This window comes from Thamnophis sirtalis, unplaced genomic scaffold (assembly GCF_051295495.1).
Source record: "Thamnophis sirtalis isolate CommonGarterSnake01/CBP01778 unplaced genomic scaffold, rThaSir2_p1.2 scaffold_4, whole genome shotgun sequence".
NCBI lineage: Eukaryota > Metazoa > Chordata > Lepidosauria > Squamata > Natricidae > Thamnophis > Thamnophis sirtalis.
Window position 1 is genome coordinate 47468925 of NW_028261384.1, and position 21984 is coordinate 47490908.

General features: G+C 38.5%; 1 protein-coding gene across 13 annotated transcripts in view; it reads right to left on the bottom strand.

The window, feature by feature from the left end:
• The window catches only part of THRB (thyroid hormone receptor beta), a 173144-nt gene that overhangs the window by 100984 nt on the left and 50176 nt on the right, over positions 1 to 21984 (bottom strand). For 7 of the 13 annotated variants that reach the window (XM_087712863.1, XM_014075890.2, XM_087712868.1 and 4 more), the window contains exon 2: positions 21792 to 21895. The exons of the other annotated variants lie outside the window; for them this stretch is intronic. The gene's annotated coding sequence lies outside the window, so the exon portion shown is untranslated. The remainder of the gene's footprint in view (positions 1 to 21791; positions 21896 to 21984) is intronic. 13 annotated transcript variants of the gene reach the window in all.

Genomic DNA, 21984 nt, shown 5'->3' on the forward strand with positions numbered 1-21984 from the left:
ACTCCTGGCACGGTGTGCAGGTAGCCATCTATTCTTCAATCTTCCTGTCCATGTTAGGCCACCACACATAACTCCTAGCCAAAGACTTCATCCTGACAATTCCAGGATGCTCTACATGTAAAGCCTCTAATACTGCAATGCACAGTTTAGGTGGAACAATTACCCGGTCCCCCCCACAGTAAACAGCCATTTACAACAGATAACTCATTACGTTTGCTAAAATACATTTTGAAATCAGCCCCAACAGGCCCCTTGGGCCACCCCCTCCACACCCAGTTCAAAATCTGTTTGATGGTGGAGTCCTTTGCAGAGTGACGGGCAACGTCACTGGACAAGACAGGACCAGTCTCCAGGCAGTCAATGAGGAGGACTGGCGTCTTGGGGATAGGGTCAGCAAGAAGTTCAGGCAGAAGGCAGCGGCCCAAAGCGTCAGCCCCAAAGTGGCACCTGGTCAGTGGATGAGACGGTAGGAGTAGACAGCTAGGAAGACGATCCATCTGGTCATCCACAGTGATGACACTGGGGTAGGTCGGTCCCCATCTAGCAAACTCAGGAGCGGCTTGTGGTCCGTAATTAGTTCGAAATCATGGCCATATAGGTACTCGTGAAACCTCTTTACTTCCAGCCATGGCAGCCAAAACCTCACGGTCCAGATGGTTGTAGTTCTGCTCGGCAGCGGACAAGGTCCTAGAGTAAAATGCTATGGGAGCCTTGGTTCTATTGGGCAAGTGGTGGCTGAGGATGCCGCTGACGCCGGACGGAGAAGTGTCGCAGGTCAGCAGCAACGGCAGGGTTTGGCTGTATTGTACTAGAAAAGTGTCCACCAACAGGAGTCTTTTTACTGTGGCAAATGCGGCAGCTTCAGCTCTGTCCCAGGACCACTTCGCGTTCTTTGCCAGGAGACAGTGTAAGCAATGGTGGCTTTCTGTTTAAGAAAGACGCTATAGAAATTAAGGAGCCCAAGGAACGCCTGCAGCTCGGTTTGATTGCAAGGTGTAGGGGCATCCTGGATTGCTTGAATTTCACCCGGAAGCTGCCTTGGCCCACGATGGGGACCCGGTTTCCCTGGTAATCATGTAGGTGGATGTCAGGGGTCCGTAGATGTTGTTTCTTCAGGCTAGGGATAGCCTGCTTGAGGGTAGACCATGGCATGATGGTCATTGATGACCCGGTGTCGATCTCCATCTCACATGGAGAGTCCTTGATAAGACTGTGACCTTCAGCTTTTTCGGCCACCTGGTATGGACTTGGCCAATTGACATGGTAGATGACTCTAGTGTCACCCTCTGAGTGCTGTGGTGGCTTCTGCCAGGCCCCTTGGTTGGGCCTCTGCTGGTGGTTTGGTGTGCTTCTTGGCTGCCAGGTAGTAGCAGGGAATTCGCTCTGGCACACCTGGCAGCGCTGGTAGATAGCGGTTTGAATTTGCACGCCAGCTGGGTAAGGCTACTGCGCATGCGGCAGCTGTCATCTTCCTCACCTTCTGAGCTCTCGGTCTCTGCAGCCTCGCGATATACATGTGTACCTTTCACGCATCTTGTGGAGTGCTTTGGCTCTGCAGAGTTTCAGTGGATTTGACGGCCGATTCGGACGCCCTGGCTTCATCCAAAGCAATCAGCAGAGTAGGGTTAGATTTAGTGAGTAACCTTCTCTGTAAGTTAATGTCCTACACACTGCAAATTATGCGGTCAAGAAAGAGTTCGTCTAGGTCTCGGAACTCACAGTATGCTGCGGCTTTTCATAGCGCTGCAACATACTCATTGATCGATTCGCCTTCCTTCTGGTTTCTGATGTTAAACTCATGCCAGCGAACGTGCTTGGACAGCTTGGAGGCATAGTGAGTTCTCAGTGTCTGCTGGAGCATGGACCAAGCGACTGATTGTAGCGTGGTTTTGCCGTTTCGAATACTTCCCAGCCACAGTATCCGAGGAACATGTTCTTCTTGCGGCTTTCAGAAAGGCCCATGAGGTCGTTGGCCTTGAGGAAACAGTCAAATTGTAGCATATACAAGTCCCAGTGCTCGATGACTGGATCATACAGAGTCAGTGGCCATTTTGTTTTCTGAGGGAGTTTTGAGTTTGCCGCTCAAAAATGGTTGCTCGAAGCCGCGCTGAGCTCCGGGCTGGATGTACTTGCTGGATTGCTACGCTCTTTTTGGTTTGCCTAGTTGCCTTCCAATCCCACCTTCGTTGCCAGTCTAGTTGCCATGATTCAATTTCTAGACAATTCTATGTGGATGACTGGGAATCTTCATCAAATTTTGCCTAGTATTTTTAATTTGAACCTGTCTTAGGTAAAAACACATAATATGCTTTATTATTTATTATCTGAAATAGTTGTACAACAAAGGCTAAAGTAAAAAGGATTTAAAAAGAAAAGCTAACTGAATGATTATAATACAATAGCATTCTAAAGTCAATTTATTAAATAACAATTTTCTACCAAGAGGTAATAATATCATAACTTTAGTAGGAGTTTAATCATCTGACCTGTTACCTAACATAAATTCTGGTTCATATTCTGAAGTCAAGATAAATTTAAAATGAGAAGGTCACAGGTTGCTAAAAAGTATATAGATATAAATAAATATATAGTTCAATATTCTGAATGATATTCAATTTTAAATTTCCTACAAAAAATACTGAGTTAAGTACTGATTTCAATAGAAAAAATAAAATGCTAATGATAAAGAATTGCATCAAAATTTAATCATATCTATCCAGTATTAGAGATATTGAAATCAATGAATCTTAAACTTTGCTCTTCATTGATTGTCTTGGTGTGCTGTGGGATTATTAGTTAAATTCTATAGAACTGAAAAGGATTCTGGGGAAAAAGTTAATTGGATGAAAAAAAGATTTATTGATTCATTTTTCAGTAAATGTTTTTAGTAAATGTCAGCAGACAACTTGCTTGTTGTTAGAAGCCTGGCCCATGTTCATGCTACATGAATCTTAAATATACAAATTAATTCATTACTTTTAATCAGTCATTAATTATTTTTAGCCCGCTTTACAAACTGAACTCATATTGCATATATGTAAACATGAAATCTATGAGCATTTTGGTCATTAATGCAGAATTTACAAATGATACACCCTGTAATACTACAGGGCAGTATTGTACAACATTTATTATAATCTCTCTTGTACAACATTTATTATAATCTCTCTTCAGTAATTACAACCCAAAACTTTGATAATAGCAATAGCAATAGCAATAGCAGTAGGCTTATATACCGCTTCATAGGCCTTTCAGGCCTCTCTAAGCGGTTTACAGAGAGTCAGCATATTGCCCCCAACAATCTGGGTCCTCATTTTACCCACCTCGGAAGGATGGAAGGCTGAGTCAACCCTGAGCCGGTGAGATTTGAACCGCTGACTTGCTGATCTAGCAGTAGCCTGCAGTGCTGCATTTAACCACTGCGCCACCTTGGCTCTTGTTCACCTTTTTCTTTTCCAACAAATACTGAACTAGCTGTTATCTCTTCCTGTAGCCTGAAAGAAATTATATTAAAATTAAGTCTGATTCTTGCTTCAGACCTAAAGCAAAGAGGAGCGAACTGTTTTTGTCTTAAGACTGCATTGTACAGCTTCCAATCTAAAAGATGATCCTGATGAGGAATATGACATTAGAGAAGATGTTGTCCATTTTACTAAACTAATCAGTTGCCAGATAAGCTAAGATAAGATATTTCAACAAAGTTGCCCAGACTCTTTTAAAGATCACAAAAATTTCAATCTGCACCAGCTTTTTAGGAAACATAATGACATATACAGAATTTTATAGGCAACAGAAAGTAGGGACATAACAACCAATACCAGTTAATATAGAGTTGGTGAATGCACTTCTAACATTAGTCATTATTGTTACAAGAACTGTTCTATTTGGAAGAGCTTTAAACAGTTAAAAAGATCAATAATCACAGTCTTCCATTCTTAGATAATTTTAATAGCCATATTGAATAGCTGCTTACTGCTGCTAACAGCCTCTAGAACTTGCTACACTTGCTCTACTCCTAGCTGAATCAGCAATTACATGCAGCTCTGTTTCCTTCTCTGCACTGTCTGAACATGTAACACAGACTGGCAATGGTAAAGCAGCATAATGGATCATTATGAGTAATATTAGGAATTGTTGCAAAGGCTGATTGAGAGGAAAGCACAGATTGAGAGGAAAGCATAGGGCTCCAGCATTATTGCTGAAGAATGTAGAACAGGCATGTTATAATAAGCACTTCCTGCTTAATGTCCATGGTCTAGTAACTGCTATCACTGCTGTTCCACTGACTAGGCCAGACTTTTCTATCTCACTCAAAGGACAACGGCAAAGAAGACTGACAAACATAAAGCTCACTGTTCCGGATCCATGCCATTACTCAATATTATATGGTTACTGCTGTTATTAAGGCCAGTAACAGCAGATTAGACATTTTATGCCTTCTATTTAATTTGCTGTTTGCTATAATTAGAAAAGCAAAGAAAGGCAGAAAAGAGTAAACATTATTTGTGAAAGTGAGCCCACATATAAAAGTCCATCTGACATATATTTAAATTTTCAAACAATTTCTGATAAGAGTACATCATCATAAACATTTGGGTAAACCAGGCTTATCAAGCCAAGGTGCCAAGGTGGCGCAGTGGTTAAAATGCAGCACTGCAGGCTACTGCTAGATCAGCAGGTCAGCGGTTCAAATCTCACCGGCTCAGGGTTGACTCAGCCTTCCATCCTTCCGAGGTGGGTAAAATGAGGACCCAGATTGTTGGGGGCAATATGCTGACTCTCTGTAAACCGCTTAGAGAGGCCTGAAAGGCCTATGAAGCGGTATATAAGTCTACTGCTATTGCTATTGCTATTGCTATCAATAGTACAAGAGAGTAACAAAGTTGACATTGATAAAAATGTGCTATTACCTAAACACAAAAGGAGAATTATTTTTTTAAAAAACTCTAGGAAACAAGAAAATATACAGAAATGGTTCAGGCAGATATTTCCATATTATTCACTGGATAGAAGAAGGGGAGCGGGGAGTACAGCACAAACAAATTAGAAGATTTTGTTATTTTAGCCAATTTCAATAAAAACACTTCTTCTTCCTATAAGGTCAACTTCCTGATTTGGTGGAGCTAATATAAATCTCATTCTCTCTTTCAACAAAGATTGACCATCTAGCCTTTGTTAATAGAGATGGCTTCCAATCCTCAGGGCACCCACCTGTCTGCTAAGCATCTTCCTGCAACATTCTTGTAACACCAACAGCAGGCAGATTTCTAAATTATCCATTTGCCAAATGCCATGATGCAACTAAAACTATAATTGGGACAGAATTTACATCACCAAGCATCAGCACAACGGTCTGCAATATAACTTGAATTTCTGTGTTCTCAGAGGACTTTATCTGAATAATCGTGGGAGTAATGAAGACCAGCTCCTCACATTCATGACTAAGCATGATCTTATAGTAAATTAGCTAGTGGATTGCACAAAGATTGTACAAAGGTGACTTGGGCTGAGTACTGGAGAAAAAGAAAGGTCAAAAAGGGATGAAGAAACTCAGTCTAGGCAGTAGCAGGGGCAAGAGCAGGTTGGAGATAACCACTTGTACAGTTGCATTATAAAGCTTATTTAATTATCTTGATGGGCTTGTGACATAGTAAGGAATAGTGAATTTGTAGTTTGTTTCTATGACCATGACCCAGATTGTTTTGTGCATGTAGAAAAAGTTTAGGGTTAGTATTAGGACATGAAAGATTCTGTTGTAACCAATTTCAACAAAGGCAGTTCTAGTCTTTCTGTGGAATTGTCCGTGTTCTTCCCACTGCTGCTTGGCCACCTCGATGCACGGAGGCAGGAGGCAGTGGTTTCATTCACTGCCTGTGAGCTCCAGGGTGTGTGTGTGTGCAACAGCCTAGCGAGCAAGCTAGGATCTGCCGGCATCCTCTTATGAGCACGTTTAGTTGTGAGACGGTTCTCATGAGTAAACTACAGATTAGAGACAGCCGGTGTGAGTGCTATACCTGAAAGGCAGGCAGCCTTTGGCAGAGGCAGTGCCGACTCTGCTCTGCCACGCCTGGGACCCTTCGAGCTGCTCACCATATCCTGGCCAAAGCCACACAGGAAAAACTCCCTGGGAGTTCTGGGATGCCCTGCTGCCGCTGCTGCTGCCACTGCCGCCACTGCAACTGACACATGGACACTGCCCGCTGCTCCTGCCACCACCACTTCCCTCTCATCCCGCTGCCACTGTCCTCTCTTTTTGCGGACCGGTTCAGGGTATGGCCAGCCAGCAGTCACTACTGGTTCTGCAACCCAGGCTGGCATACTACTACCAGTTCAGCTGAACAGGTCCAAACTGGTAGGAACCCACCTCTAACCTATTACCTTCCTTACAGATATACATGTAAACAGTGGCAATTGTGACTGGGATTTCCCTTGCTAAGGAATGAGGTTGTAATATGACCCTATCACTTAGTGATGGAAATTCAGTAAGTCCTAGCTGGCATAACTCCCAAATCATTAAGCAGTGGGAATCCCAGGTAAGGAATGTGAGGTGTTGCAGTGGATGTAGGAGATCTTGGGAGTTCTACTGTAGACTGAATGCAACTTGGGGGAAGGTTTGTGGGAGATTGTAGGAAGGAGAACCTGGATTGACACAAGAACAGGAAGGCTGAAGGAAGGGTGCAGGTAGGTACAAGTATAGGGAGACAATACACAATGCACAGTACAGGACACAACATGGTGTGCAGGAGAGAGAGGGGATATTTTCAAGAACAACTTGTAACTTTCCCTGCAAGTTTCTCTTTGCTTGGCAGGGAAGGTAGTAAATGCCAATCAATATTGCAACTATTGCAAGCGCAAGCTAATTACCAAGCACTCAAATTATGATCACATGACCATAAGGTTGTTGTGATGGCTAGAATTTCGAGGACCAGTTATAAGTACTACTCATCCAGCCCTATTGCAACTATAAACAGCCATTGAACAAGTGGTTGGTAAGTGAATACTGCCTGCAGTAAGAATCTAAATGGATTTATGTAGTGTCCATTTTCACAAAGTGTCTTTCTTTTAAGAACTATGTTAAGAATAAATTATTTAAACAATGCAGCCAAAAGACGCAACAGAGATAGATGAAAGCATTTCGTATGGACTCATCAGTACTTACATTACAATAACACAGTTAAAATCAGCCTCTGATATATGGTCTAGCAAGAACATTAATTAAGCCTATAATGTATGCAGAAAAGTAACCAATGGCAAGCCTTACACCCAAGGGAGGTATTGACATTAATCCGTTTCTGCAAGCACAAGCGAGGGTGTGTGTGTGTTAAATGATTAATGGCAACCACCTCAGCAAAATGTAGGAAATAAGGGTTACTGGGACACAGAACTTTAAACTCAGGGTTTTGATCCACCTGGTGACCTATAGACAGTGTCTCACAATGGCCGAAGAAGGAATTTTATGGATATGATTTGCAGATACTGAGTCAATATAAAATGCTTGCATCTGTTCATTTTTTGTTGTATTGTTTAAATTATTAAAAGGAACTAATTGTTTTACATAAATTATTTGCCCAATTTGAATTTGAATTTGAAAAACTTAACTTTGTCAAAACTACAGAAATGAAACTGACACTCCTTCCCATGTACATATGGAGTGGAAGAGAGGAGATATAAGAAACAAACCTCAGGATTGTATTTGCCACACCTTGTCAAAATCAGCTTAGCATTAATTAACTACATGATTTTCCATTTCTCCTTAACAGGAGTGCAGAAAACTATTACTTAAAATGTGGAAGCATTTATAACGCCTAGTTGTCCTCCCCCCCACACTTTTCACAAGAAACTAAAGCAAACAAATGAAAAAGATTTAAAAGGTGTGCCTCTTATTTACTGTTTGTTAAATGGTCTACTGGCAAACCCAAGTGCAGTAAGCACAGGCTTCCAATATTTCCTACTTTAAATACTTTTGATGGGTTGTTCTTAGTCCAGAACACAGTGTTCTTGCTAGAATCCAAAACATACTTTGATGGGGGAAAGGAGCGACGGAGACAGGAAAATAAAGATTCCCCTTTTTTGCTTTTGTTGTTCCAAAACCTGTGGTTGTGAAAAAGTTTGACTTCATACATACATGTGCAGCCAAAATCTTTGGATTGATCACAACATTTTATTAATTTCAACAACCCTATATTTGTGGCTTTTTAATATGTGGGCTATTTATTTTATTTTCTATATATCCACTATTTGCACAAACATGTTCAGCATGAACATGTATTTACAACACTTTAAAAAAACCTAGAAGAATGATTTATGCATGTTGATCTCATTAACACTGAAGGTTATTTCACTTACACACACACACACACACACACACTCACTCACTCATACAGGTAACTATGCAACAAGAAAAGAACACACAAACATCCCAATGAACAAGTCTTTTGTGGACACTTTTGCTTAGCAAAAAAAAAAAGAACCCCTACATTTTCACTTTTTTGCTTGATGAAAAAAAGTAAACTCTCAAATTTGCACTAAACCATTGGAGGAGGTGGAAACTCTGGCAACCAGTTTTCAGAATCCAGCTTTAGATAATATAGCAGCTTTGATTTTCATCAGTATTCAAATGGAAGAAACCTAGTAAACAAATGTAACACAATACTGGTCATTTAAGAATATTTTCCTTTACATTTTATTTTAGCTCAGTTCAAACTCTGGAAAATAAAGTTTCAGAGGAATTAAATAGGAATTAGTTAGCTCTAAAACAATAGAGAATCAATAAAAACACCATGGCTATTGTTTAGGTATTATACTTTTTAAATAATTATAATTTAACTCATAAGAAAATCAGTCTATCTATAAACAGATAAATATTTACACTATGCTTTATTTTGGGTTCAATAGCTCAGGGAGAGGAACAAAAGTTGTTAGCCAGACCAACATTCAGTTAATTAATATGCACTATGTAATTTCAACTGAAAAAGTGAGGGGGAGGGAAGGAAAGAAGGTAAACAGCAACTTTTGTTCAGACAGGTCCTTTGCTTTATGTCTCCTCTAGATTGATGTTTTTTCAACTTGATAATTCTTAAAATGTGTGGATTTGAACTCCCAGAATTCCCCAGCTGGTAGATTGGCTAAGGAATTCTGGGAGTTGATATTCTTCTTAAACCCAAGTTTGAAAAACACTGTCCTCCAGTGATTGCCCCCTAACTATATTTTCTCAGAAAATTTGTGGGAGGTGGGTAGGTGAAAAAGGAACCAGAAGAATTAAAAAAGGAAGATGCTTTGTAACATTATGAGATTGAGAAGACCTGACAATTAAAGTGTAGTCTAGATGTTAAGCTTAGAATCAACAATATTCACTATTAATGAATATTTACAGCACATCAGAAGTACTATATATCTATATCTGTATCTGTATCTGTATCTGTATATGTATCTATATCTTATCTATTTAGATTTACAACCCCCGGTATGCCCAAATACAGCACAGGTTCGATTCCCAGTAAGGGTATGGCTAGCTGATGAGAGCTAAATAGCTTGAAATAGATCTATACTAGTCTCCCTTTATTTATTTATCAGCACAAATACAACATCTATATCTATCTATCTATCTATCTATCTATCTATCTATCTATCTATCTATCTATCTATCTATCTATCTATCTATCTAGTTCAGTCTCTTTTTCATGTTAATTTATTTTTTTAATGTATATCTTCTTACCTTACCAAATAATAAAGACTGCTATTTACATCTTTTGATCTGAATTATGATGGCTCACATTGATAATATTTAAATTCTGCTGGCACATGCAAAAGAAAAAAGCTTGGAGAACTTTTGCTTTGGTGAAATACCTAAAAAAAATTTAAAAGTTCTACTGGAAGAAAACATATAATCTTATATATGTAGTATAAAAATTTCCCTAATATTTATAAAATGAATTTTTAACCTAGACTCAAGACTTTAGTCAACAATAATGTTGACTCACCAAGTGGAATTCTCTTATCCTGCCTTATCCAAAAATCCTCTCTTTAGCTATACATTCTAAATGGTTTTATGAAAGTGAGTGGATCCATGTAAGTATAGCACTTAGCTTGATTGAAATTCCTCAATTTCTAGACATTCAATTTATGAGTTGACTACAAAAATTTCACAAGGAGCAGCTGTCCAGCATGCCAAAAGGCAATTTCATGCTCTCTCTTTATCCAGAAAGACTGTGCCAGCAGAATTTACCAATCTGCACTGCAATGCCATCCTGGTACTTTCAGAGACATCTACATTGCCATAAAACTTCACCTAGAGCCCTCTGAAATGAATCTCCAAAACTAATATAAATTATATATATATATAATTTCCATGTCAGGATAACAATTACAAATAGAGCAAAGCCAAAGAAAAATCAATGGTAGAGGGGCGGGGCTTGATGTCACAATGACACAACATGCAATTGAGATTCGAGGATTGCTGTTGATATCTCTGCTGCTGGACGATCTTTTTGGATCTAAACCATTCTGAAGGAACGGTGATAGAGAAGAGCATGTCCTACTGATCTCAGGGACATTGCAAAGTCCCTGATCGATCCAGGAGAAAGCTCTTTTTGCCAGCTACAAGAGAAGCAGTCAAAATGGCTGCAGAAGGTTGGGACAGTCCCCTGAAACGGAAGCAGAACAGGAGAGACAGTGTGTCAAAATTGTGAGAAAAATCCTTATTATTAGAGAAGAGAAAACCCAAAAGACTTAGTTAAAATAAAATTGAAGACAGAAAGAAGCAAGCGGCAAATTAACACTGGTTTAAAACTATCATGTTATCTTTTTCACTTTAATTTTGTTGAAGAGGTTTTTATGTTATATGTCTTGTGTGTTTGTTTGAAAATAAAAATTTTATTTAAAAAAAATCAATTGTAAAACTTAATATACAAGTTATTAACTATCACAGTACTATATTAACACTATAATAATATGACCTCCAAAAAAAGAAAAGAAAAAGATCTTTAACTAAATTTCCACTTACATTAGCCCATTTACAATTTTTCCATATAATATCTATAGTTTTATACATCTTTGTTTTTCATACTAACAATTATTGACATTTGTAAACTTCCCCCTCATTTCTAGCTCTTGCCTCTGTCCATTCATAAAATTGATTCCATGTCCTATAATATTTTGAGTCTTCTTTATCTTTAATTATCCATTTCAGCACAATCCCAAATTTTCTTAATTATATCGTCATCTAGTGGGGTGTTCGTATTTTTCCAATATTTAGCATATGTAATTCTTGTTGCCGTCAATATATGTAACATTAAGTATATGGTTGCTTTGTCATAACTTTCTTGCACTATACCTAAAAGGCATGTTTCTGGTTTGAACTCAATTATGTTACTCAGTTATCATTTCTAACCAATTATGAATTTTTCCCAGTAATTCCTTGCTTTCTTACATGTTATGTTCCTGGAATCTGGTTACATTTCCAGCATTTGTCGGAGGAGTTCTTATACATTTTGGTCAATATTGCAGGCAGCAAATACTACCTATAAAACATTTTTTCTAATTCTATATTGTATCCGAAATTCTTTGCCCAGGCAATAATCATTTCTTTAACTATCTCTTCCTCCATTTTAGCTTAATTAGCTGCACTCTAGTATCTCTAGTCCAAAGTATATGAAAGACACGGAGCTGAAGATTATTGCAGGATAATTATTTTATTTAAATATTTATGCTAATGAGAAAATGTAATTGATTGTAAAAAAATTAAACACAAATAATAAGATCATGGAAACAGTTTAAAGCAGTGGTAGTCAACCTGGTCCCTACTGCTCATTAGTGGGCATACCAGCTGTCATGGTGGGTGGGTTTGCTGTAACTCTGCTTTATAAATTTTATAAAGTAAAGTTACTTCCCTACTTTATAAATCACCATTACTGTGGAACTGGTGGGCAGTTAGAAAATCTTACTACTAAAAGAGATACAAAAGTGGGTGGTAGGTATAAAAAGGTTGACTACCCCTGGTTTAAAGTAAATAAAAGAACAGCAAAATCCAAGAGGGCAGAGGAAAACAGAGGACAATTGGCTATCATTGATCTGAATTATCCAGCAGAGAAGACTTAATCAAAGAAGAGAAAGTAGCAAGAACACTAGATTAAAATGATTGTATAATACAGAATTTTTCATTTAAAGTGAAACTAAAGTTAAGTAAATAAATCAAATCTATGTTTTGATTTTTTTTAAAGAAATTTTAATAAATTCAGAGCAATGATAAGTAGGATTCTGTTCCAGAAGAAGCTAAAAATTAACAGAGTTCTTAAAAAAGAAAATTTTGAAAACACAATTACAAACAATTGTAATGAAGGAAAAAACTGTCAATGCAGCCATACAAAAGAACTTAGTGATAATATATGCTTACAGTCTACAGTTGCTGATTTTCTGCTATAATTATGGCTTTTCTAATTCATACAATAAATTTAGCTTATCAAAAGCCTGTGTCCTTGATTTTTTTCCTGCAAGCTTTCAGTTCAAGCAGTCATCTGAAAAAAGGCAGATAATACTAAAGGCATCCCACAATGAAGGCATGTATGATCTCCATCAATTGTTGCACACAGATATTAATCAGTACAGACAACTAGCCAGAATTTAGTGGAATCTGTCCATACCTGATGGTAGTAATGAAAAGATTGAATGAAAATGGGCTTGGGTTCTAAGGAAATATTTTTAGTCTCTAGTATTCCATCTGCAAGCCATCAATTTCTTCAAAATTAAAGAGGCACTTTAAATCAGTTTTCACTGATTGATCCAAACTGCTTTAAAATTCTGGAATACAACTTGCAGTAAATTCCCTGACCATTACCATTCATACTAAGAGATCATACTTACAAACAGTTATTGCACTGATATTTTAGTCTAAACCAACATTTTTCAACTTCAGTAATTGGAAGGTGTGTATACTTCAACTCCCAGAATTCCTCAGACAATAACTTGCAAGGTTCCAATCATTTGTCCAGAATATCAAAGTCAATACTGCACAAAATCAAAGTTTAATATGGGACTGCACAACATCTTCCAAAAGTACACTACGCTTTGAGTATATCTTGAGATCAATGTTCAAAAAGTGGAATTTGGTAACTGTAAACAGGAAATTTAGTATCTGGGAGATTTAACAAAGTATCTGGTTTCTAAATATATGCCTAATGCAAGAAAGATTTGAAGAAACAGATGGCTTCATATGTGGACTGGAGGAAAATGGTACAACAGACCACTACGTTTTTGGGCACAGCCACAAAATTAACACTTTTTTGCTGTCAACTATCCCAAACTATATTTAAATAGGGCCATCTTTGCTTAATGATTGTCCTGTTTAGCAACCATTTGAAGTTACAATGGCGCTGAAAAATAACTGGTCCTCACAATTTCAACTATCGCCAAGTGATTAAGAATTGGGGGCTTTGCAACTGGTAAGCATTTACAACTGTTGCAGCACCACTCAGTCATGTGATCCCCATTAGCATGGTTCACAGATGGTTTCTGATAAGCAGAGTTAATAGAAAATCCAGCTTTAAACTATAAATTGCCATTACATAATATCTTGCTTGACATAATGTGTTGGTTTGCAGTGGAATTGCCAGTTCCAGTTGTAATTGTTAAACAATAACTATCTAAATATCATATGAGCTAAACAGTGGTTAATGTTAAATACGATTTAAATAAACTAGAATTTAGCTAACGTAGTTTGTATTTTTATAGTATTCTGTTTATATAGTTTATTTTTTTAAATTGTAAGCCACCCAGAATTATCCTTTGGTAAAATGGGTGACCATTAAAATAGATAGATAGATAGATAGATAGATAGATAGATAGATAGATAGATAGATAGATAGATAGAGCAAGCTACATTCAATTGTATTGATGAAACAATAGACTATGATTACTCTAAGACAGGATCAACAATTTATTAATTCATAAAACATGAAAAAAGGAAAGAGTAATATGCAATAATAGAATCTTTGTGATTTATATTTAATATATTAATTTATATTTTAATAAGATAGGCCTATTTGTTCTATCTGTTCAAGTGTTAACATTAGTTCAATAAAATATTCTGTGGAATAAATATGTATTACAGATAATTCTTGCTTAGCAACACTACAGGAACACAAAATAACTTTGTCACCAAGTTTGCATTTATGATGTTACAGCTGATGCCTGTACTGCAAAATCCTAATAAGTTTTCACTACAGTCTTTAACTACCATTTGCTATGATTGCTTCACAAAAAATGATTTATAACCTGTCTTTGCAGTGTCCTGCAGTGATGTGATCTTGATTTGTGACTTTTGCAGGTAGAGTCCAGCAAGCAATGTCAATTGGAGAAGGTAGATTCAATTGGGTCCAGTCATGTGATGATGACTTCATAATTTATGATGGACATTTCAGTACCAATTGTGCTAATTAGACAATGACTACTGTAAAGGTTTTTTTCTGCCTTTTGAGCACCTTGAGATTCACAGCCATAAGCATGTTTGGCAACCAGCCATATTAGCATATTCCTGTAAATGTGTATTCCCCCATTGTATGCTTGCTTGCTCTCTTATAATCATTTCCTCTGCAATAAATATAAATACAAACATTAGTTCCCTTCCTGCTAATTATTACAGCGTTAGAGAGAGCATTTTCAAAGGTGTTGGGATGGGAGAAAATGTTATCAGATTTTCTTCAACTATCATATAGCCACTCAGAGTTATTCTGTTATGAGATGGGCAACAAATAATTTCAATAAATTAATCAATAAATAAAATTATAATATGACACCCATATCATAAAAGCTAAGCTATGATAGACTAAAATTTTACTTGATGCAATTTACTTCCCAAAAATAATACACCGAGATCTTTTACATAATATTGTAGCATAATAAACATAGACAACATTATTAAAGTTGGATTTAGTCTGTGGAACTATTTTTATTTTCTAGAATAACAAATGCATACAGGAAGCTCCACAATAATAAATAGTCATTGAACCCATATGCGTGTGTGTTCACGCATGCACACATGCACATACATGCATGTACACACACACACACACACACACAGACTTTTTGTCTCAGTTTTTTTCCATTTGAAATTAATGGCTCAGTAAATGGGAGTATGTGGGAAAAGCTGAAAACCTTAAATAATCTTTTGATTCTATTTCAGTGAAGAATGTTTGCATCCTTGACGAAAAATACATAACCATATCACTATTTCAAACGCAAAGCAAACTCTAGGTGGGATCATTTTCATTCCTGCCTTCCCTCTCCAATTTAAGAAGGACATGGATATGAGTATTCATACGCTGAAATGCAACATTTAGAAAAAGTATGTGTTCTAATTCTAACAATATACCTAACATAATATATTTAGCCCTCCTTAAAATACAATACACATAAAAATAATAGATAAGCTAAATTGTAACAACAAATAAATAAACTAGCAATTACATATAACGTGATCTTTAGATAGCATAAAAGTTCTTGCATAATAATATGTTGAAAGCAGAAGAAATTTGAAAGAATACAGAGAATTTGGAATATAAATTGTGATCATTTAGAAAGATTATTAAATGCAAGCAGAAATGTATATTATTTCCACAGCAAAGAAGATAAATCAGTAATGGTTAAATTTATTGTTATATTCAAAAGGGGGGAATGTATTTAATTATGTTTTTATTTGGATATAACTTCTGGATTTTGTGTTTGTGATGGAAAAAAACTTTGACTTTGGTTTTGTTGATTAAATAGATTTAAATAAACTAGAAATGGCTAGTTTTTTACACTAATGTGTAAAAGTAAAAAGTTAAGACTGTAATGTTGCTGTCTTGTACTGTGCTAAAAAGAGTTGGAAGTCAATGCTTTTTTTCTTTATTCCCTTGTACCTATTTTCTTTCCCCCTCCCTTTTTCCTTCACTTAATTTCCTACTTTTATTTTTCTTTATATTTTATACGTTGATAAAACAATAAAAGTCATGAGAAAGTAGAAGCAAGTCACCCAAGTCATCATAAATCATTGAATCACAAGAGGTAACCTAAGTTGTTAGTGGGATTTTCTTGTATTTATTTTAAAAAGGTTGGCTATATCCTATTGATATTTTTGCAAGGAAGGAGAAAATCAGCTAAAGATCTTCTGCAAGATGAAACTAAGGGCATAGCACAGTTCAGAATACAAACAGGGCAGCACCTAAATGTAAACATAAATATAAAAAGTAACTTGTTGGATGAAATATTGTACATTGTACCATGTTCATCCATCAAGTTCAAGAGACAACAAAAGCTGCTATATAATTAAGCTGTTAGTTAATCAGAAGCAGGGAATTATAGTCAGCTGCTATGTATTAACAACTTCTAAAAAGGAGACTATGAAAAGGACATTAATATGGATTAAAAATTAACCATGATTGCCAGAAAGCCTGGTATGGCAGTTCTGCCCACAGAAACATGCGCTCAGCAGTATCTGCCAAAACTAGAAACAACACATGGTATTCATTCTGCTGCCCTTAACAGCATCAACAGATACAGAGACAAATATTCCACAATGCCAACTTTTCTCAGATGAGGTTCCCAGAAGTAAAGCCGAGTCAGAGTTTAATAATATTCTGAATTAAATAGAACATACTTTTCTTTTTTATTCTCTTCCGATATTGTTTAATTTTTTAAATCTCATTTCAATAGGACTGTTTCTATCCAGAGGTTTAAACACCGTATTGATTTACAGCTTTGATTGCCACTGAAGTTTTATCTTGCTAATGATTGTGAATATTTTTTTCTAAAATTGCAACTTGGAACCTAAACAATTCATAGCAGTATGGACTTCCAAAACAAGTTTTTAACAATGTTATATTATAACAGTATAATTTCTTTCTCTTTAACATTGAGATTAACAACCAGAACTATTAAAGATTTAGCTGTAGTATCAAAACTTACAAAAATTCAAAAATATATTCATATTAAGAATTTCTCCTCTTTTCTACCAGGTTGTCTTTATTTAGCCAAAAAGATCAGAATAAAATAAACAGCTGCTGTCACTAGAACTAATGATTAGATGCTAGAAGCTTTTACTTACATACTGTATACAAATCACCCAGATTTGCTACTCTATTAAAGTGACCAGATTTTAAAATTGGTAAAGTGGGACACCATTGACGGGGGGGGGGGGAATCGAAGGGGTGCCCAACACGTAGCCTAGCGTGCCCAAGTCCTTCTTAGAGGGCATCTAGGGCAGCCACGGATTTGGCTTCCAAGCAGGCCTTTTTCCATTTCAAGGTGTTGCCACTTCTTCCACAGCCTCCTTCTCCCCCCCCACTCTTGGAAATCCAGCCAGCTGCCCGCCAAGCTCTCTGCAGAGACTTACCCAGAGTTTTCACCATGATCTGCCTGGTGAGGGGAGGTGGCACGTTGATGCAGACCAAATCCACATCCTGGTGCAGCACGACCTCGTCTATCCGGCTGGTGTAGAAGGGGACGCTCATCTCCTTGGCCAGTTCTTCCACCTCTTCCTGAGTGCAGCCCCAGAGTGCCTTGACTGCGAAGCCCTCACCCTTTAGAAGCGGGATGATGACCCTGGCGGTCAGGCGGGTGCCGAACACGCCCACCCTGGGCAGCATGGTTGTTGCTGCTGCTGCTTCTGCCTGCTTCCTTCCACCCTCACCTTTTTTGTCCCCTTCCTCCTCCTCCTCCTCGCTGCGATCTGGATGCCCGAAGCCTTCCTGCCTACCACCGGCTGCACCATGGCCGACTCGCCCCGGGTGGGCTGGAAGGCTTCGGGTGGCTCCTGGGCAGCGGGTGTCCGGGCGGGAAGAGCCGGCGAGGGGGTGGCAGTGGCATCTTTGGCAGCGGAGCAGAGGCGCAGCAGCGCCAGCAGCCGGGCAGCCCCCTTTGGGCAGATGGAGATTAGAAGTGGGGCAGCTGCTGGGACTTCGGCTGCTCCTAGCTCCCGCGCCACTTGTTGGCTGCCCTTCGCTGCACTTGCATTGGAGACGGCTGAGATGCAGTATGGCATTTGCAGAGGATCTGGAACCTTAAAAAAAATGAGCGATCAGGTTGATCAGGAATTTTTTTTTAAAAAAAAACAAACGCCGGATTCCTTGAATTCCCATGCGTGTGCACAACGCAGCTAGGTGCAGGGACCTTCGTGCGCGCTTGGGATGACCTGGCCATGGAGGGGCAGCGGCAGCGAGCCAGGCGGGCAATCCGTTTGCTGATGAAGACACGCTGGACACAGGGATCGGGTGCCACTGGGTCCCTGCGGGGGCGGCAGCAACAGTAGTTTCCAGTTGGGACCGGGTGCCCTTAGCGTAGCAACCCTGCATTGCTCGTAATCTTACGGTTCTGCGTGAAAGGGCCGAACGTGGAGGAAAGAAAGGCCTGTCGGGCATCCAGATCGCAGCGAGGAGGAGGAAGGGGAGGAAAAAGGTGAGGGTGGAGGGAAAGCAGCTGGGCGGTGAGGCGAGCTGCGTGTGAGGCTGCTCGGCCAGCCCGCCCCGCGACTCCTGCTAGTGCTTGGCAGCGCGCAGCCACCACGCAGCCTCCAGCCCCGCAGGCCGCCCTCCTGGTGCACAGCCACTAGTCTATAGACAAAGATAGACCTGGAAAAATGAGTGAAAATGTTTGCAAGAGGAAGCCATGTGGTGGAGCCAAAAAAGGGGTGGGGCACCCTTTCTACAAAAAGAGGGACTTTTTAAAAACACCGCGGGACGTGGGACAAATTATTAAAAGTCGTGACTGTCCTGCCAAAAGCGGGACGTCTGGTCACCTTATATTCTACCCATCCATTTTCTTATTCTGATCTAAAATTACTCAATGTTTAGAATGAGTTTTGATGGTTTATCCAAGATAAGAACTACAAGAAGTTACTGTTGCAAACAACAAGATTGAAGAGCGTGGACAACACCACTGAGATCAATATAATAACAGAAAATCATAACAATGTATTTCATATCATAATGTATGGTACTTGTGTAGCATTTATTTTTGTTTCTGTGAGATTAATTTTTTTTAAACAGAATAAAACTTTTTTAAACTTGTGTATATGTGAAATTATAGTTTTCTACATATAAAAACACAAATAAAAAGAAGAATCTCTCCAGAACATAAGCATATTTGAAAAATATGCAAAACATTTCAGAATTTAAGCAATAAATTAAAACTTGGCAATATGAATTATGTTGATTGCCTACAGTTTTTTAATCATGTCAATTGAGAGCCATTTCAAAGGCTATGAGTGGTTAGTCTTCAGATTCAGATTCAGTGGTGTGCAACAAACTACTGTTAAAACTAAGCTCTTACGGCATTTCCCTGAACAAATTGATGGCAACAGGTATAGCAACAAGTAGTCAAAATAGGAACACACTATCAAACCAGGCACAGTGGTTTCCCCAAAGCAGTGTTTTAGAACCCACTCTCTTTCTGCTTCAAATAAATGACCGAGCATATTATAAGCATCCTCTTCGCTGATGATGTAAAATTATTTAACATCATCAACAATATTGCTGCCGTATAAAGCAACCTCGACTATGTGTCAGAATGATCGCGCAATTGGCAATTCCAAATTTCAACTAACAAATGTTCTGTCCTACACCTTGGCAATAAAAATCCCAAATAGAAGTTGGGCAGAAACAATCTCGTAGATGACCTTCATTCTGTCAAGGACCTATGAGTACTCATCTCAAATGATCTAAACCCCAGAGCTCACTATAACAGCATTGCGAAAAAGGGCATTAAGAGTTGTTAACCTAATTTTGGGAAGCTTTTTCTCCGGCAACTAGGGCACACAAAACCTTTGCCAGACCAATTCTCAAATACAGTTCATCTGCCTGGAATCCACACTGTATTCCAGTGTCCAGGTCCAGAGGTATTTCACAAGAAAAGTACTCCACTCTTCTGCTCACAATAGAATATCTTATGCAACCTGGCTTGAAATGTTGGGCTTGATCAATCTGGAACTGTGCCGCCAGTGGTTGGACCTAAGAAAAGTACACAAAATTGTCTGCAACAATGTCCTACCTGTCAATGACTATTTCAGCTTCAACCACAATAATACATGGGCAAACAATCGATACAAACTCAAGGTAAACTGCTCCAAACTTGATTGCAGAAAATACAACTTCAGCAACAGAATGGTCAACACAGGGAATGCTCTACCCAACTCTGTTGTTACATCTTCAAACCCTTACAGCTTCAACCACAAACTGTCTACCGTGGACCATTCCTAAGAGGTCCATAAAGGGTGTGCGTACCAGTGTGCCTACCACCCCTGTCCTACTGTCCCCATTTACTTGTATTGATTTCTTTGTTCAATGTCCATGTTCATAGTTATACCTGCTATCCTGTACATGTTTTGTTGAGGACTTGGAAAGTCCTCGACATATGACCAGGCAGCTAGCAACAAGCCAGGCTGCACCCTGATTGGCTGGGGCGCAGCATCACCTGTTGCTAGCTGCTAGAGGCGCCCTGATTGGTTTAGGCGCAGCGTCTTCAGTTGCTAGATAACTGAAGCGCGCCCATTGGCTATCCCTGCTCTGACAGCTCATTTAAATAGCTGCCAAGCAGGGATGGTGCTGAATCGCCTGTAAATAGTTTGGTTGTAAATAAACCTCTTGTTCGGCAGTCCTGGCTCTTGTCTCGTCTTTCCCACCGATCCTCTAAATGTTTGACAAACTAATAAATAAATAACCTTATTTGCACAACTGTAATGAACTGAATGTGTGGACTGCAAGTGGCATCTTCGCTGCCACTAGTTATTTTATTTTATGATTATCCTTGGATATATTGGTCCCTAATATCAATTATTTTGATACAATGTTTAAAATAGACACTTTCCATTTTCTTTCCAAAAGCTCATTGATGTTTTTAGACTGCTTTTCATGCAGTATTTTGTAAATATGATCCCTTACTTATTCCTCATATCATACAGCCTCTCCTTATTTGGCAGCATTTGGTCCTGAATATCTTATCAATGACTTTAAACTATAAGCCTACTGCTTTATGATCCATGATGTTCCTTTCTCATATATATACAACCATCACTGAACCTAGAGCAAAAACTTCATGCAGTATTAAAAAGAATAGAAAAGGGGGCTGCTGTGTATTGCTTAATGGATTGCTAAATTGGCAAAATGGACAGCTAAATTGCCCATGTCCACCCAGTCAAACTACTCCCACTTAGCCACATGACTGCAAAGCCACTCCCACCCAGTCATGACTGCCAAGACACTCCCACCCAGTCACATGATCTCCAAGCCACTGCCACCCAGTCATATGATCAGCAAGCCACTCCCAACCAGTCACATGACCACTGAGCCTCTCCCACAAAACAGGCCACACCCACAGAATAGGTAGTAAAAAAAATTGAAACCGACCTCTGGTCTGAACCTACCTTTTAGTTGTAATTAATAGTTTTACAGTATAGAATTTTACCAAGATGTACTAGAAAAAGAAAAAAAATATCCCAACCTTTCTTCCAAAGTTGCAAATCTTGCATGTTTATAAATGCATTATAATTATTAATTGGTCCACTGCAAACAAGATCACATGAAATACATTGTATGTTCTTAGGAATAAAAAGCAACTGCTGGCTTGTCACATCTTTAGTAAAGGGTGATTTATACAATCTGAAGGGAAAGCAAAGTATACTGTGCCTTGTAACATCTTACACAGTGTTTTTAGACATTTATTACAGAGGACCTCATCTCTTTTCTCTGGAAAGGCCATATAATTGTGAATTTTGTTTTTCCTGTTTTCTTAAACATCTATCAGAATTTAACCACTGTAAAACTGACCTTAAAATTTGCCCCAGAGACAAGAATCAGCAGGATGACAGAAACCATATTTGTTTCAAATATAAGTGCAGATGCAAGGATCACAGATCTTCTTTTGTTAGAATCTGGTGATAAAAAATAGCATAAATTAGCAGATGTATATCTTGGAAATACTATCTGTGTGGTAGAAAAAATACATACATGCAGACCCATT